The following is a 16,277-nucleotide window of genomic DNA, read 5'->3' as shown; positions in this document are numbered from 1 at the left end:
GTGTCTTGGCGTGTTTCTCCTTGGATTTATCCTGTATGGGACACTCTGTGCTTCCTGGACTTGATTGATTATTTCCTTTCCTGTATTAGGGAAGTTTTCAACTATAATCTCTTCAAATATTTCCTCAGACCCTTTCTTTCTCTCTTCTTCTGTGGAACTCCTACAATTTGAATGTTGGTGTGTCATGTTGTCCCAGATGTCTCTGAGACTGTCCTCAATTCTTTTCATTCTTTTTTCTTTATTCTGCTCTGCAGTAGTTATTTCCACTCTTTTATCTTCCAGGTCACTTATCTGTTCTTCTGTCTCAGTTATTCTGCTATTGATTCCTTTTAGAGAATTTTTAATTTCATTTATTGTGTTGTTCATCATTGTTTGTTTGCTCTTTAGTTCTCCTAAGTCCTTGTTAAATGTTTCTTCTATATTCTCCATTGTATTTCCAAGATTTTCAGTCATTTTTTCTATCATTACTCTGAATTTTTTTTAGGTAGATTGCCTGTTTCCTCTTCAATTGTTTGGTCTGGTGGGTTTTTCCTTGCTCCTTCATCTGCTGTGTATTTCTCTGTGTTCTCACTTTGCTTAACTTACTGTGTTTGGGGGTCTCCTTTTCACAGGCTTCAGGTTCGTAGTTCCCGTTGTTTTTGGTTTCTGCTCCAGTGGGTAAGGTTGGTTCAGTGGGTTGTGTAGGCTCCCTGGTGGAGGTGAATGGTGCCTGTGTTTTGGTGGGTGAGGCTGGAACTTGTCTTTCTAATGGCCAGGGCTGTGTCCGGTGGTGTTTTTTGGGGTGTCTGTGAACTTATGATTTTTTGCAGCCTCTCTGCTAATGGGTGGGGTTGTTTTCCTGTCTTGCTAGTTGTTTGGCATAGGGTGTCCAGCACTGTAGCTTACTGGTCGTTGAGCGAAGCTGGGTCTTAGTGTTGAGATGGAAATCTCTGGAAGAGCTTTCGCCTTTGATATTATGTGGGCCGGGAGGTCTCTGGTGAACCAGTGTCTTAAACTCTGCTCTCCCACCTTCGAGGTTCAGGCTTGACACCCGGCTGGAGCACCAAGACCCTTTCAGTCACATGGCTCAGAAGAAAAGGGAGAAAAGAAAGAAAGAGAGAGAGACAGCAAGAGAGAAAGAAAGGAAAGGAAAGGAAGGAACGAACGAAATTGTTTTAAAATAAAAAATATATTGTTAAAAAATATAATAAAAAAAGAAAGTAAGAAAGAAAGAGAGAGCAACCAAACCGAAAAACAAATCCACAAATGATACCAAGTGCTAAAAACTATACTTAAAAAAATAAAATAAAATAAAAAGAAATGGACAGACAGAACCCTAGAGACAGAACCCCAGGACAAATGGTAAAAGCAAAGCTATACAGACATAATCATGCAAAGAAGCATACACATACACACTCACTAAAAGAGTGATAGAAAAAAATATATATGTATATAAGTAAAAAAGAAGAGAGCAACCAAATCAATAAAGAGATCTACCAATGGTGAGAAGTTCTAAGTACTAAACTGAGATAAACATAAAAGTAGAAACAAATTAGATGCAGAAAGCAAACCCCAAGTCTACAGTTGCTCCCGACGTCCACTGCCTCAATTTTGGGATGATTCGCTGTCTATTCAGGTTTTCCACAGATGCAGGTACATCAGGTTGATTGTGGAGATTTAATCCACTTCTCCTGAAACTGCTCGGAGAAGTTTCCCTTTCTCTTCTTTGTTTGCACAGCTCCTGGGGTTCAGCTATGAAATGGACAGACAGAACCCTAGAGACAGAACCCCAGGACAAATGGTAAAAGCAAAGCTATACAGACATAATCATGCAAAGAAGCATACACATACACACTCACTAAAAGAGTGATAGAAAAAAATATATATGTATATAAGTAAAAAAGAAGAGAGCAACCAAATCAATAAAGAGATCTACCAATGGTGAGAAGTTCTAAGTACTAAACTGAGATAAACATAAAAGTAGAAACAAATTAGATGCAGAAAGCAAACCCCAAGTCTACAGTTGCTCCCGACGTCCACTGCCTCAATTTTGGGATGATTCGTTGTCTTTTCAAGTATTCCACAGATGCAGGTACATCAGGTTGATTGTGGAGATTTAATCCACTTCTCCTGAAACTGCTCAGAGAAGTTTCCCTTTCTCTTCTTTGTTTGCACAGCTCCTGGGGTTCAGCTATGGATTTGGCTCGGACTCTGCATGTAGGTTGCCTGAAGGTGTCTGTTCCCCGCCCGGAAAGGCTGGGGTTAAAATAGCAGCTGATTCAGGGCGTCTGGCTCACTCAGGCAGGTGGAGGGAGGGGCACGGAATGCCGGGTGAGCCTGCGGCAGCAGAGGCCAATATGACGTTGCATCAGCCTGAGATGTGCCATGTGTTCTCCCAGGGAAGTTTTCCCTGAATCACGGGACCCTGGCAGTGGCTGGTTGCACAGGCTCCCGGGAGGAGAGGTGTGGACAGTGACCTGTGCTTGCACAGAGGCTTCTTGGTGGCGGCAGCAGCGGCCTTAGCGCCTCATGCCCATCTCTGGGGTCCGCGCTGATAGCTGCAGCTTGCGCCTGTCTCTGGAGCTCCTTCAAGCAGCGTTCTTAATCCCTTCTCCTCGCGCCCCAGGAAACAAAGAGGCAAGAAAAAGTCCCTTACCTCTTCGGCAGCTCCAGACTTCTCCCGGACTCCCTCCCGGCCAGCCGTGGCGCACTAGCCCCTTCAGGCTGTGTTCATGCCACCAACCCCAGTCCTCTCCCTGCGATCCGACCGAGCCTCAGCTCCCAGCCCCCGCCCGCCCCGGCAGGTGAGCAGACAAGCCTCTCGGGCTGGTGAGTGCCGGTCGGCACCCACCCTCCGTGCGGGAATCTCTCCACTTTGCCCTCTGCACCCTGTTACTGCACCCTCCTCCGCGGCTCCGAAGCTCACCCCTCCGCCACCCGCAGTCTCCACCCACGAAGGGGCTTCTAGTGTGTGGGAACCTTTCCTCCTTCACGGCTCCCTCCCACTGGTGCAGGTCCCGTCCCTAGTCTTTTGTCTCTGTTTATTCTTTTTTCTTTTTCCCTACCTAGGTAAGTGGGGAGTTTCTTGCCTTTTGGGAAGTCTGAGGTCTTCTACCAGCATTCAGTAGGTTTTGTGTAGGAGTTGTTCCACATGTAGATGTATTTTTGATGTATTTGTGGGGAGGAAGCGGCAGGTGAGCAGACAAGCCTCTCGGGCTGGTGAGTGCCGGTCGGCACCCACCCTCCGTGCGGGAATCTCTCCACTTTGCCCTCTGCACCCTGTTACTGCACCCTCCTCCGCGGCTCCGAAGCTCACCCCTCCGCCACCCGCAGTCTCCACCCACGAAGGGGCTTCTAGTGTGTGGGGACCTTTCCTCCTTCACGGCTCCCTCCCACTGGTGCAGGTCCCGTCCCTAGTCTTTTGTCTCTGTTTATTCTTTTTTCTTTTTCCCTACCTAGGTAAGTGGGGAGTTTCTTGCCTTTTGGGAAGTCTGAGGTCTTCTACCAGCATTCAGTAGGTGTTGTGTAGGAGTTGTTCCACATGTAGATGTATTTTTGATGTATTTGTGGGGAGGAAGGTGATCTCCATATCTTAATCCTCTGCCATCCTGAAGGTCTCGATCCCTCATTGTAGTTTTGATTTGCATTTCTCTGATGATTGGCTGTGTTGAGCATCTTTTCATGTGCCTGTTGGCCATCTGTGTATCTTCTCTGGAAAAATGTCTATTCAGTTCTGCTCATTTTTTGATTGGGTTGTTTTTTTGATATTGGGTTGTTTGAGCTGTGTATGTATTTTGATATTAACCCCTTATCAGTCATATAATTTGCAAATATTCATTGCCATTCAATAGGTTGTCTTTTCCTTTTGTCAATGATTTCCTTTACTGTGTAAGAGCTTTCTAAGTTTAATTATGTCCCTTTGTTTTATTTTTGCTTTTCTTTCTTTTGCCTTAGGAGACATATCCAAAAAAAATTGCTATGGTTTATGACAGCGTATGCCTACATTTTCTTCTAGGAGACTTATGGTTTCAGGTTTAAATGATTTTACCTTTATTAAAGTATTTGGCAGTAATTGGGTTTGTTTTGCTCTTTTTTCTAGTTTATTAAGGAGAAAGTATATTATAATTTTGAGACCTTTATTTCATTTTTCATAAGAGTATAAACTATGAATATCCTTCTAAAAACTCCACTTAGCTATATTCCACAGATATTTATTTGCTATATTTTGATTTTTGTTCAATTCAAGGTATTTCTTAATTTCCTTTAGAATTTTTCTTTGACAAACAGATTACTTAGAGGTATACTGTTTAATTTTATGTTCTTGGTAATTTTCCTCATCTTTTTAATTGATTTTTTAGTTTATATATGGTCCGAAATATTTTGTATGGTTTTCACGTTAAAAATTTATGTTTTGATGTAAGGCCTGGGATATGGTTATCTTAGTAACTATTCCATGTGCACTTGAAAAAATTACTTACTGTTAAATGGAGAATTCTATAAATGTCAGTTAGATCCACTTTGTTGATGGTATTCCATCCTTCTATATATTTGCTTATTTTCTATCTACTAATCCTGTTACTGAGACACTGTTAAAATATCTATCAATACATTTAGATTTTTGTGTATTTACTTTTAGTTCTAACAGTATTTTCTTCATGTATTTGAGGCTATGTAGTTTAGTGCATCAAGATGTCTATGTCCCCTTGGTGAGTTGCTCACTTTATCAATATATAACGTTTATGAACCTGGTAATTTACTTTCCTCTGAAATCTGTTTTATCTGATATTGACATAAATACTTCACCTCTCTCTATTTTTTTAATTTCAACTCTCTCTTGATTGAAATTTGCATGATAAAAAGTTCTCCTATTTTTACTTTTAAGTTGATGAGGGATATTTTTTTGTAGTTTTCTTTCTGCTTCATTTTACTTAACATGGATCTGTGTAGACAGCATATAGTTGGGTCTTTTTTTAGTGCATTCTGTCAGTGTCTGTCCTTTTTATGGATGTGCTTAGACCATTACTATTTAGTATTTTTAATATATATTTTATGTACATTTAGGACATTTATAATTAATTTAATATGATATGATATGTAGATCTTTGATATGTTTGAATTTAGTTCAGTTACTTCAGCATTTAATTTCTGTTGTTAATACTTTTTGGCTCAAGTCTTCCAATTTATTGTTTTCTGCATGTTCTTTGTTTTTTCTTTACCTGTTTCTCCTTTTCTGCCTCATTTGGGTCATTTAAACATATTTTAGTATTTCACATTAATTTGTCTATTAAAGTTTGTGATTATATCTGTTTATACATTAGTTTCATGGCTGTTGTAAGGTATTAACAAAATATATACTTATTTTTAAAATTTAGAACCAGTACTGTATCACTTTAATAGGAATGGAAGAGCCTTACTACCATATACATTCCCTAAGTCTCCCTTTATGCTATATATTAAATAAAATTACATTATATAATACATATTGAACACTTCCCCAGATAATATTTTTTTCTTATCAAATGCAAAATATACTTAAAAGGGTGAAGATGAGACTAATAGTCTATGGTATTTACCAAGATATTAAATTGTTCCTGTTGTTTCTTCTTTCTTCCTAAAATTTAGCCTTCCTTCTAGAGTCATGTAACTTCTATCTGAAGAGCTTCCCTTGGCAATTGTTTAGAACAGATCTGATCGCAGGATTTTCTAAGTTTCCTTTCAGCAGAGAATGTTTACTCCTGAAGGATATTTTTGCTGGATATAGAATTACGGGTTGACAGTATTATTTTTTCAGGATTTTAAAATGTTTACCAATTCCTTCTGGCTTGCAAGTTTTCTAATAATCAGTCTACAGCAATTCATCATTGATCTCTTACAGGTAATATGCCATTTTCCTCTGACTGCCTTTAAGATTTTTTTTTCTTAAGTTTTTATGAACTTGATTATGATGTGTCTGCTTGCACAGTTTTGGAGTTTATCCTATTTTGGGTTTATTCAGCTTCCTGAGTAAAACAGATTACATCTTTCACCATACTTGGGAATATTTCATCCTATTTACATTTGTTTAAAGTTATATTTTTCATTCTCTCCTTCTGGGCCTCTTATGATACAAATTTTACATTTGTTATTGTTTAATAGCTTATTTTTAAATTCAGTATATTTTTTCTGTGATACTAAGTTGTATAATTTCTATTGACTTATCTTTAGGTTAACTGATCCTTTCCTCAGCTATCTCCTTTCTGTTATGAGCTGAACCAGTATCTTTCAATTTTAGCTATTGTATTTTTTCAGTTCTAAATTTTCATTATTTCATCTTTATATACTTTATTTCTATACTGATATTTTCTAACGTTTGTTTTCACAATTCCTTGATTGAACATTTTTATAAAACTGCTTTAAAATATTTGTTAGATAATGCAACATCTTTATCTACTTGTTAGCAGCTGTTGATTGTCTTTTCACATGCATGCTGCAGTTTTCATGGTCCTTCACATGCCTAAAATTTTTAATTGTATCCTAGCATTTTGAGGATTACTTCATGAGGATTTTAAAATCCTATAAAGAATGTTTATATGTTTATCAGGCACTTGATCTTGTTTGCTTCAGACCTCAAGGTCCAACCCGCACGCTGTAGACAGCTGCACCATGAGTTCAGTTTGCAAACGCTGGTGTTGTTGCTGTCCAATCACGTGTGCCACACAGTGGTCGGCCTTACTGCTGTATGGAGGTCTAACCATTACCTCAGTTTTCAAAGTCTTGCATCCTAATTAGGGACACAGCTACACGCGGGCAGATTATGGTGCCTGTGGATTCATGAACAACCTTGCTTTCCCAGGCTCCTCGGACTTCGCTATGCTTAGTTTGCTGGGACCGTCCTTTTAGGCTCTGTGGCCTGAAACCCTCACTTCTGTGATTGCAGTGCAGAGTCTGGAAAACAAAGAGAAAGAAAAAATGCAATTAGTCTGATCTCACTTTCTTAGAACCACAGCTCCATGTAACTGAGAAAGAAGTTCAAGTCTTTCATCAGAGTTCCTTCCCCTGCAGGTAGCAGATTTTTTGCCACTGTCACACTCAGTATAGGATTGCCTGAGGTATGGGATACAAGTAAATGTAGAAAAGGTGAGGAAAAATGAGATTTTCAATCTCTCTGAGTTTAAGAGTTTCCTTTCCCACTTCTCAAGCCAGAACTAGACAGTTTCTCTGGGACCTCTCTTTCTGCAGTTCTCAGTTTCAGGCTGGTAAATACCTATGGGGGGGGGAATGTAAAATTCACTACCATTTCTTTAGTACTTTGAATTTTTATGCTTTTCCTTAAATAGTTGTGCCACGTTTTAATTTAAGTTTTATAAGTGCTTTCAGCATGAAAGGAATGGTAATATGTGCTTGCTTCCAGAATAGGAATGTCCAGTTTGACCATTTCTTTAAAAAAAAAATATTATGAGATCTAATCTGTATGTTTAAATATTGTCATTCAATATCACTTTTTAAACTACAATATAAAAAATTTCCTGATCCTATATAATAAATCTTGGCACTACCATGCTCTTGTGAAAGAAAATATTTCATATGGCAAGTACAAAATAAACAAGAGTCTTGTTTTAGTCACAAACTTTACATTTCTCTCATAAACTTTACAGTTCTCCTCAACTTTATTTTTATTTATTTATTTTTTTTGTGGTACGTGGGCCTCTCACTGTTGTGGCCTCTCCCGCTGCGGAGCACAGGCTCTGGACGTGCAGGCTCAGTGGCCATGGCCCACGGGCCCAGCCGCTCCGCGGCACGTGGGATCCTCCTGGACTGGGGCACGAACCCGTGTCCCCTGCATCGGCAGGCGGGCTCCCAACCACTGCGCCACCAGGGAAGCGCTCTCCTCAACTTTCATTCCTCATTGCTATACTTCTTATTTGCAATAGATGAACTAAATAAATAAGAGATAAAATTCCACTGACTGTAAATTCTTTTTGTTTTTTATCCTGCTCTTGAGGTGTCTTTATTTTCTTCCACATGTTTATCCCTTCCAGAGAATATTTCTTACTATTTATCTTCCTAATCTTTTGATTCCTTCCTTTATGCTTTATCTTTGGACTTCAAGTAATTTTTTCTTACCAGTCCAACACCTTCCTCATTACCCTTATGTTTAAGTTGTCTATTACATCCATGTATTTATCTAGATCTAGATCTACACAAAGACCTATCTTCCTTAATCTTTGTATCTCTATTGTTTCAATTGGATAATACTCTAGGCAGAAAATCCTTATGTAGCCTTCATTTCTTCAGCCATCTCAGCTGCCACCTACCTGCCTAATCTTTATCTTCAGCCTTCAATTTCTATGTAGTTAACATCAAGTTTAATTTTAGCCTATCTTCAGTTAAAGATTTTTGAATTTTATTTTTTTTCTTTTATTTGATTTTATGTTTTGTTGTATTCTTTTACTTCTTGAAGAGATCCTTCCCAAACCACAAGTTTTATATCACTATTCTGACAAATTTAATTTTTAAAGGAAGAAAGACTCTTCTCTCTTGGTGTTTAATATCATATATGTTTCATGTTATTGCTCTTTTACCTCTTATGGGTAAATTTTTCTTAAAATATTAATTTTGTATCTTTACCAGTTTATCATCCATATTTTAAAACTTTCTATATGAACACAGTTATGTAGAAAGCTGTGATAGAACACTTTTTCTAACTACAAAAGTAAAAGCAAGTATCCTCTCATGAGTGTAAATTTTAAAGGAGATAATTTCTTCCCTTTCCTTAGTTCAAAAGAAATCTGTATTTTATAGCACACCTGAGTCCCTCTTATATTACTAATCATGCAGCCTAGCCTAGCTATATAGCTTATTGCTTTGTTATATAGATGAGGTTTCATTTAAAATATTCTTATAACATGTTGAATACATCACTACTTTAGATTCTAATTTTTAACTGTATTTTTTATAACCAGTTATAATATTAGATTTTCTGTATCATACACAGAAAGTAGTTTAATGAGCATTAAGTGGTTAAGTTGTAACATGCATTGTTGAAAATTATATGCTCCTATTTTTAAGTTCAGTAGTATTTGTAAATAATGTGAACAATAATGGTCTTATAAGTATATAAATACAAATATATATATTCTTATGTCAAACATATTTGGAAAATGTGTATCTTCTTGAAGGAAATACAGAGTCTCTGACAAATGGTTTCTGTATATTTTGCTGTTACAGATTTTTTTTATCAAGAATTATTTAAGCTTACTAATACTTTTATAAGAAAACAAGTATTGCTCTTTTCTTGAAATTTATCTTTTTAAACTATATGAGATAAAAACTGCAGTATTTGCATTTTTGCAAGTCTGGTTAGGATCAGCACATTAATTTTGCTAGTTTTTGCTGGCTGTGTATAATTTTTGCACTACTATTAATTTTTGTAGGTATATGCAATGAGATTGTTTTTTGTTCTTAGTTTTAAAAACTATGTTTATTCGATATATATTTTTAAAAGGTGGGGTGAAAGATGATATACTTGAAGCAAATATAAGTTAGAATTAAACTACTAGGAACTTACGTATGAAGACCTTAGCTTAATATTGAGACTATTAACAATATTATAATACCAGACAATAAAGGTGTGCACCAAAGAACTAAGTATTAAAAACTTCTTAGGAAAAATATATAGAAAGGCTTATCTTGTTTATTTCTATAAGCTCTGTACCTAAGACAATATCTAGTACAGTATAAGTAGTCAATAAATATTTGTTTAGTGAAAGAACGAATAAGTGAATGTTGTTTATGAAAATAATATATTTTTTAAATGTAACAGTAAAAATAAAAGTTGGGGCCTAAAAGGTGTTAGGATATTCATACATACTTAGAAAATTAACACAGTGAATATTATTTAATCACAGAATAACTAAAAGTGAAAATGGTTTGAGTTTAGAATATCTTTCACAATTTAAAGTAAAACTATTTGCCTTTTTCAGTTCTAGAAATAATTCAATTTTAGCTTTCAGAACTTAGTCTTAGGAATTAAACATAGTAAAGTAAGTAACTACAGATCTCAGCCTTCATTACGGGGTGAGTGCCCAGAATAATCAGTGCTGATGTTTGCAAAGATACATTGTGTTCGACAGACAAGAGCAGAAAATATTGAATCTTTAAATAGTAGACTTGGCTGGCAAGTGAAATCAGTTCTTCAGACTGTATTGAAATCAACATTTTTAGGAATGTTTTCAGGAGAAATTGTAAAATATTTTAAAACTTGTGCACAGTATAAACTATTTCTATATAATCTATGAACATAATTAATGTTAAAAATTAGTGAGCCACTGAAGACTCTAAAGAGTATTTACAGGGCTTCCCTGGTGGCGCAGTGGTTGAGAGTCCGCCTGCTGATGCAGGGGACGTGGGTTCGTGCCCCGGTCCAGGAGGATCCCGCATGCCGCGGAGCGGCTGGGCATAAAAAAAAAAAAAAAAAAAAAAAAGAGTATTTACAGAATTGGAACAAGGAAAATAATTAAAATCCCAAAAGAGCAAGTGATCGGGAGAACACATAAATTTATTAATAAAGTTGAATTTATTGTTAGAGAAAGATGAGAGATTTGATTGACAAGACAGGAAGCAAAGCCCTATATTAATCCCTAGAATTCACAGAGTGATGGAGAGTCATCTATGTTGACTTGTCAAAATCATCACGACAAGGGTAATAGTATTTCTTAGCTTTTTTCTACTACTGGTCCTTATAGAAATCACCTAAATACTGCAGGTTAACAGCACAATTATAATTTTTCATACTCAGTACCTTATAATATAAATAAGATGACAAACTTCTTAATATTTTGGATATATGGTTTAATGTCTTACTTGAAAATTACTTTTCTTCCTTTCATCTTAACAGATAGAAAAAGATTTTTTAAACAGACAATACTTTTGTTCCTTCAGAGACTTATGAGCAGAATTTTTCAGTTTCTTTTCAAGCAATTTCTGATTGCTTATTGCCTGATGAATTTTTGGAAGTAAATATGCATTGTAAGACTTACACAACTTATAGCCATATATGTTATAAATAATAGATATCTTATCATCATGATATATATAATCAATGGTTCAGTCTCAGGACATGGAAAACAAACCAAATAGAGTATTATATGTACCCAGAATTAAATTTACTGAATTACTCAATACACTTTGGAGTATAAATTGTGGAAGTATTTGAAGGGATACCTGAACTAAATGGAATACCTTAACTCTCATATTTTACATTATGTTTAATGAAATTGTAATAAATCTTAAAAGTAATCTGTCTTTCAACTGCTATGCTCCTTGAAGTGTTCTTTTCCAAAATCTAAAAAACTTCTCGTCAACATTTTCACTGATCACATTTTTAATCTAAACATAAATTTAGGTGTCTCACTCCCGATTAAAAAGTATTATCATGGATTCATTTCCCTTCATAGTAAATCAATGTTACCCTTTGTGTGTTTTCTTACTCTAGTTCTCTCTCATTAGGTACTGTGCTAAAGCTGCACTATGGTAGCTCTACTTCCCATTGCTTTAAATGATAATTTAGTTAATAGATCACCTTACTAAACTTCATTTATCATCCAGCTAGAAAAGAAGTCCAGTTATACTCAGATGAAATCTGACCATTACTTCAATGTCTAGAATTATATACACATATATATTTTTTGACATAGGGTCTTTCTAACTGGAATTCTAAATGGGTGAATAGCTATATGCTTATCAGTATATATTATTTACCAAAATAGTATGTCAGATCCTATCAATTGTATACAAAGAATGATAGCAAATTTGTGCTCCCATACCTTTACTTTTTGTTTTTTTTTAATTGAAGTATAGTTTTTTGCAGTGTTGTGTTAGTTTCTACTGTACAGCGAAGTGGAGTTCCCTGTGCTATACAGCAGATTCTCATTAGTTACCTATTTTATACATATTAGTATATATATGTCAATCCCAACGTCCCAGTTCATCCCACCGGCCCTTTCCTCCCTTGGTGTCCATACATTTGTTCTCTATGTCTGTGTCTCTATCTCTGCCTTGCAAACTGGTTTATCTGTACCATTTTTCTAGAGTCCACATATATGCATTAATATATGATATTTGTTTTTCTCTTTCTGACTTGCATCACTCTGTATGACAGTCTCTAGGTCCATCCATGTCTCTACAAATGACCCAATTTCATTCCTTTTTACCACTGAGTAGTTGTATATATGTACCACATCTTCTTTATCCATTCATCTGTACCTTTACTTTTAATTTTGCCCCAGAGGCTCATGATTAATTCTAAGCCTTTGCACAAAGCAGGAAAATCTATTTCTCACGTCCACTTAAACAATAGTGTAGACCACTTATTTCTCACTCAAGCAGCGTTTTGTCTCATTGCACTATGTTATCTCTGTTTAAAATTTATTTAGTTCAGCTAACTGCGTAATATCATTATAATATCTATCCTTAGCACAACTACATCTCCATATATATGTACCATATCCATCCTCTTATATTTTCTTTGTACACAATATCACTATTACCCTGTGTGATCAGACAGCATGGTATAATGGTTCCTTGAGGCCTTGAGCAGGTTACATAGTCATGATTATCAACTTCCTGGAATGGTAATACAAAACTCTCTGGATGATTTTAAATACTAGTTTGTATAATGAGAACAAGTCATCCAATATAGCACCCAGGATATAGTTATTCAACAAATGTCAACTTCATTCCTTTTCAGTGTAGTTAATGGGTGATCTACCCCTTATGAATTAAGGAGTGTAGAATAAATTCAGACAATTTTAACTGCCACTGTAATGAAAACTTAACAAAAATAAAGACTGACAGTATGCAGAGAAGAATATATGCATTTAATTTTCTACACACAATTTATTATCTTTTTTTTCTGTCAACAGGCTTTAGCTGCAGTGAGTTATAAGCAAAATAATTAAATTACTGAGCTCTGGGTAAATCAAATGAGAAATAATTGCAAGGTTCTATGTACGTGATGCATAGATTACTCATAGTCAAAGAATGGGAACTTAATTACATATATTAATACTGTCCTGATTATATTTTCTCTGTGTTTATAAATAAATATTAAGTTGTTATAGTACATCCTTATGATTGGTAGAACCTTAAGTTTTAATAGAAAATATTGTAATGCAGAAGTATTGGTAGATGATAATATTTTAATATTATTTCAGGTAATCAATATTATTACTCAAGGAAGTTAAGATTGAAAATTAAAATGTATCTTAACATAAACTCTAAAACATGAATCTTTAAATATAAAATTGTCAAATAATATAACATGTCAAGTATAAAAATTATAAATTAAAAAAATTGAAAACGATTATATCATTGTATGTCATATTTAAATACATTATTTTTAAAAAACATAGTTATGACCTGATTACACCAGATATAATTATCACAGAGAACATTTTGTTTCAGGTATAATTTATTTTTAATTGTTATATAATGTAATATATCCAATAGTCAGAAAATGAGTATGTGCCAGTATATTCAACATAAAGAATTGGTGCTTAGTAGGCAGATATTTTAATTAGGATTTTGCATTTTTCTTGTGACATTCATGTGTAACTAGTATAATAATGGGAAATAATAAATGGAAAGAAAACTGTCCATTATCCATTTTCTTTGTTCATCTAAAATGCCAAGCTTAGTATATTAAAATGAATTAAAAGAAGTATAATTTCTGCAAATATTTAAATGTCCTTTCTATTGTTTCTTACAAGTAGTCTTTATATTACACTGTTAATCAGTGATGGATAATTCCCCATTTCATAGGTATTACAACGACCTGTCAATTTTAAGTTGTTACTTGAACAGCTGTATCCTATAAAAGAATTTCCAGCATGATGATAAGAATTTAAAATAAAAATTTTTGGGAATTCCCTGGTGGTCCAGTGGTTAGGACTTAATGCTGTCACTGCCAAAGGCCTGGGTTCAATCCCAGATTGAGGAACTAAGATCCCACAAGCTGTGTGGCACAGTCAAAAAAATAATAGTAATAATAAATAAAATAAATAAAATAATTTTCATAGTAGAACAGAAGTTGAAGTTCAACAGAATAAGTAGTTTTTGAAAATATGTTTGAGAACCTATGTTGTCTTGAAAAATAATGAATTGGAATATTTTCTTATAGGAATATTAATGATGATTATGCCATTTAAAATAAAAATGAAATCCTGTAACTACAGGACTATAAATCCAGAATATCAGATGGAGGATACAGGTGTTTTGACAGCTCTGAAAATTAATAAAACAAATTTCAAAAAGAAACAAGAAATTGGACGTTTATGGAAGATGGAAGAGTAGAAAGACCCTGAGCTCACCTCCTCTCACAGGCACACTGAAATTACAGAACCACTACTGATGAGGAAGTCCAGAATATACCAGAAAGGATCTTCTACAGCTAAAGATATAAAGAAGGTACCACATCGAGATGGGTAGTAGGGGCAGAGTTGTGATTTAGTCAAGACCCATACTCCCAGATGGGGAACCCAACAGTGGGAGAATAATTATAATTGCAGAGGTTCTCCCTAAGGACTGAGGAGTCAGAGCCCCACATTGGGCTCCCCAGCCTGGTGGTCTTGCACCAAGAAGAGCCTCCAGAATATTTGGCTTTGAAGGCCAGCAGGGCTTACCTTCAGGAGACCCAGAGGGCTGTGGGAAATAGAGACTCCACTCTTCAGTGGTGCTCACAAAATCTTACACCCTCTGGGACCCGAGGAAGAAGCAGTAATTTGAAAGGAGCCTGGGTCAGACGCACTTACTGATCTTGAAGAGTCTCCCAGAGAGGCAGGAAGCAACTGGAGCTCACCTTGGGGACATAGACACTGGCAGCAGCCATTTGGGGGAGTTACTTCTACCATCATGGACACAGTTGGCTTGCAAGCACCATTTTGGAACCCTCTTTCCAGCTTATTAGCCTCAGGACCCAGCCCTGCCCCTGCCCAGCAGCCTGTAGGCACCACCACTGGGAGGCCTCAGGCCAAGCAGCTATCTCCACGGGGACACAGCGCCCCCCACCAGCAGGCAGGCTGCCTTAGGCACCCCCGAGCCCCAGCCATTTCTGGACATGGCGCCACAGACCAGTGCACAGGCACTAGACCTGGGACCCGCCACGGGCCTGTAGCCAGAGACACTGGGACCTGGCTCTGCCTACCAGTGGCTGGCTGCCAGCCACAGAACACCCAGGGCCCAGTCCCATCCACCAGTGAGCTGGCTCTAGCCTCGGGAAAGGCCTCGCCCACAAGTGGGCAAGCACTAGCCCCATGACACCCTGGGCCCCGGCCCTGCCCACTTAGTAGGCAGACCCCAGCCCCAGGACTGCTGCAGGCCTGCAACCTGCCATGGCAGGAACCAGCCTACCCGCCAGCAGGCCAACATCAGCTCTGAGACACCCTCGGCTCCTCAGACAGCCACCCTGGGATCTGGTCCCACTCACCAGTGGGCTAATACAAGCTTCAGGACACCGTGGACCCTGCTGCCAGCTGTGTCAGCAGCTGGCACCATCCATCAGCAGTCTAACACCAGCTCTGGGACCCCTAGTCCCTGCAGCCAGAAACCCCAGGAGCTGGATTCACCCACTGGTAGCTGGGCACCAGCCGTGGGATCTCCTGGACTGTGACTTTACACACCAGTGGGCAGGCACTGGACCCAGGACCACCACAGCACCACAGCCTACCTTGTGAGGTCCCAGCCAACACATCAGCAGGCTGGCACCAGATCCGAGATGCCTTGGACTCCTCATCCAACAGCCCCAAGATCCAGCCCCAATATCCAGCAGGCCATCACCGGCTTCGGGACAGCGTGGGACCTGTAGAGAACTTTGTCAAGAACACTCCCACCCATCAGCAGACCGACACTAAGATCTGGAAACCATAGCCCTGCAACCCCCCTGCCGACTCCAGTACATAGCTCTGTCCACCGGTGAGCCAGACTAGCAACAGGACCCCCCAAATGCTGCAGCCAGTTTCTTCATGACACAGACCTGCCAACTAGCAGCCAGTAGCCTCACAAAGGCAGGGCGTGGTAACCAACTGGATGACGGGCCAGCCATACCTGCCAGACAGTCCATAGTAGTCAGCCCACCACAACAGAAGAGCCCAAGCAGCTCACATAGGGGGTACACTTAGAACATATAGTTCTAGTGACCAGGGGACAGTGGGCTGCTGGGACACAGAGGACCTCTCCTACAAAAGGCCACTTCTCCAAGGTCAGGAAATGTAACAAACCTACTACATACAGAGCAATAAAAACAGCAAGTTAAGAAAAATGAG

Source organism: Physeter macrocephalus, chromosome 20 (genome assembly GCF_002837175.3).
Source record: "Physeter macrocephalus isolate SW-GA chromosome 20, ASM283717v5, whole genome shotgun sequence".
NCBI lineage: Eukaryota > Metazoa > Chordata > Mammalia > Artiodactyla > Physeteridae > Physeter > Physeter macrocephalus.
Note: the sequence above shows the minus strand (reverse complement) of the source record.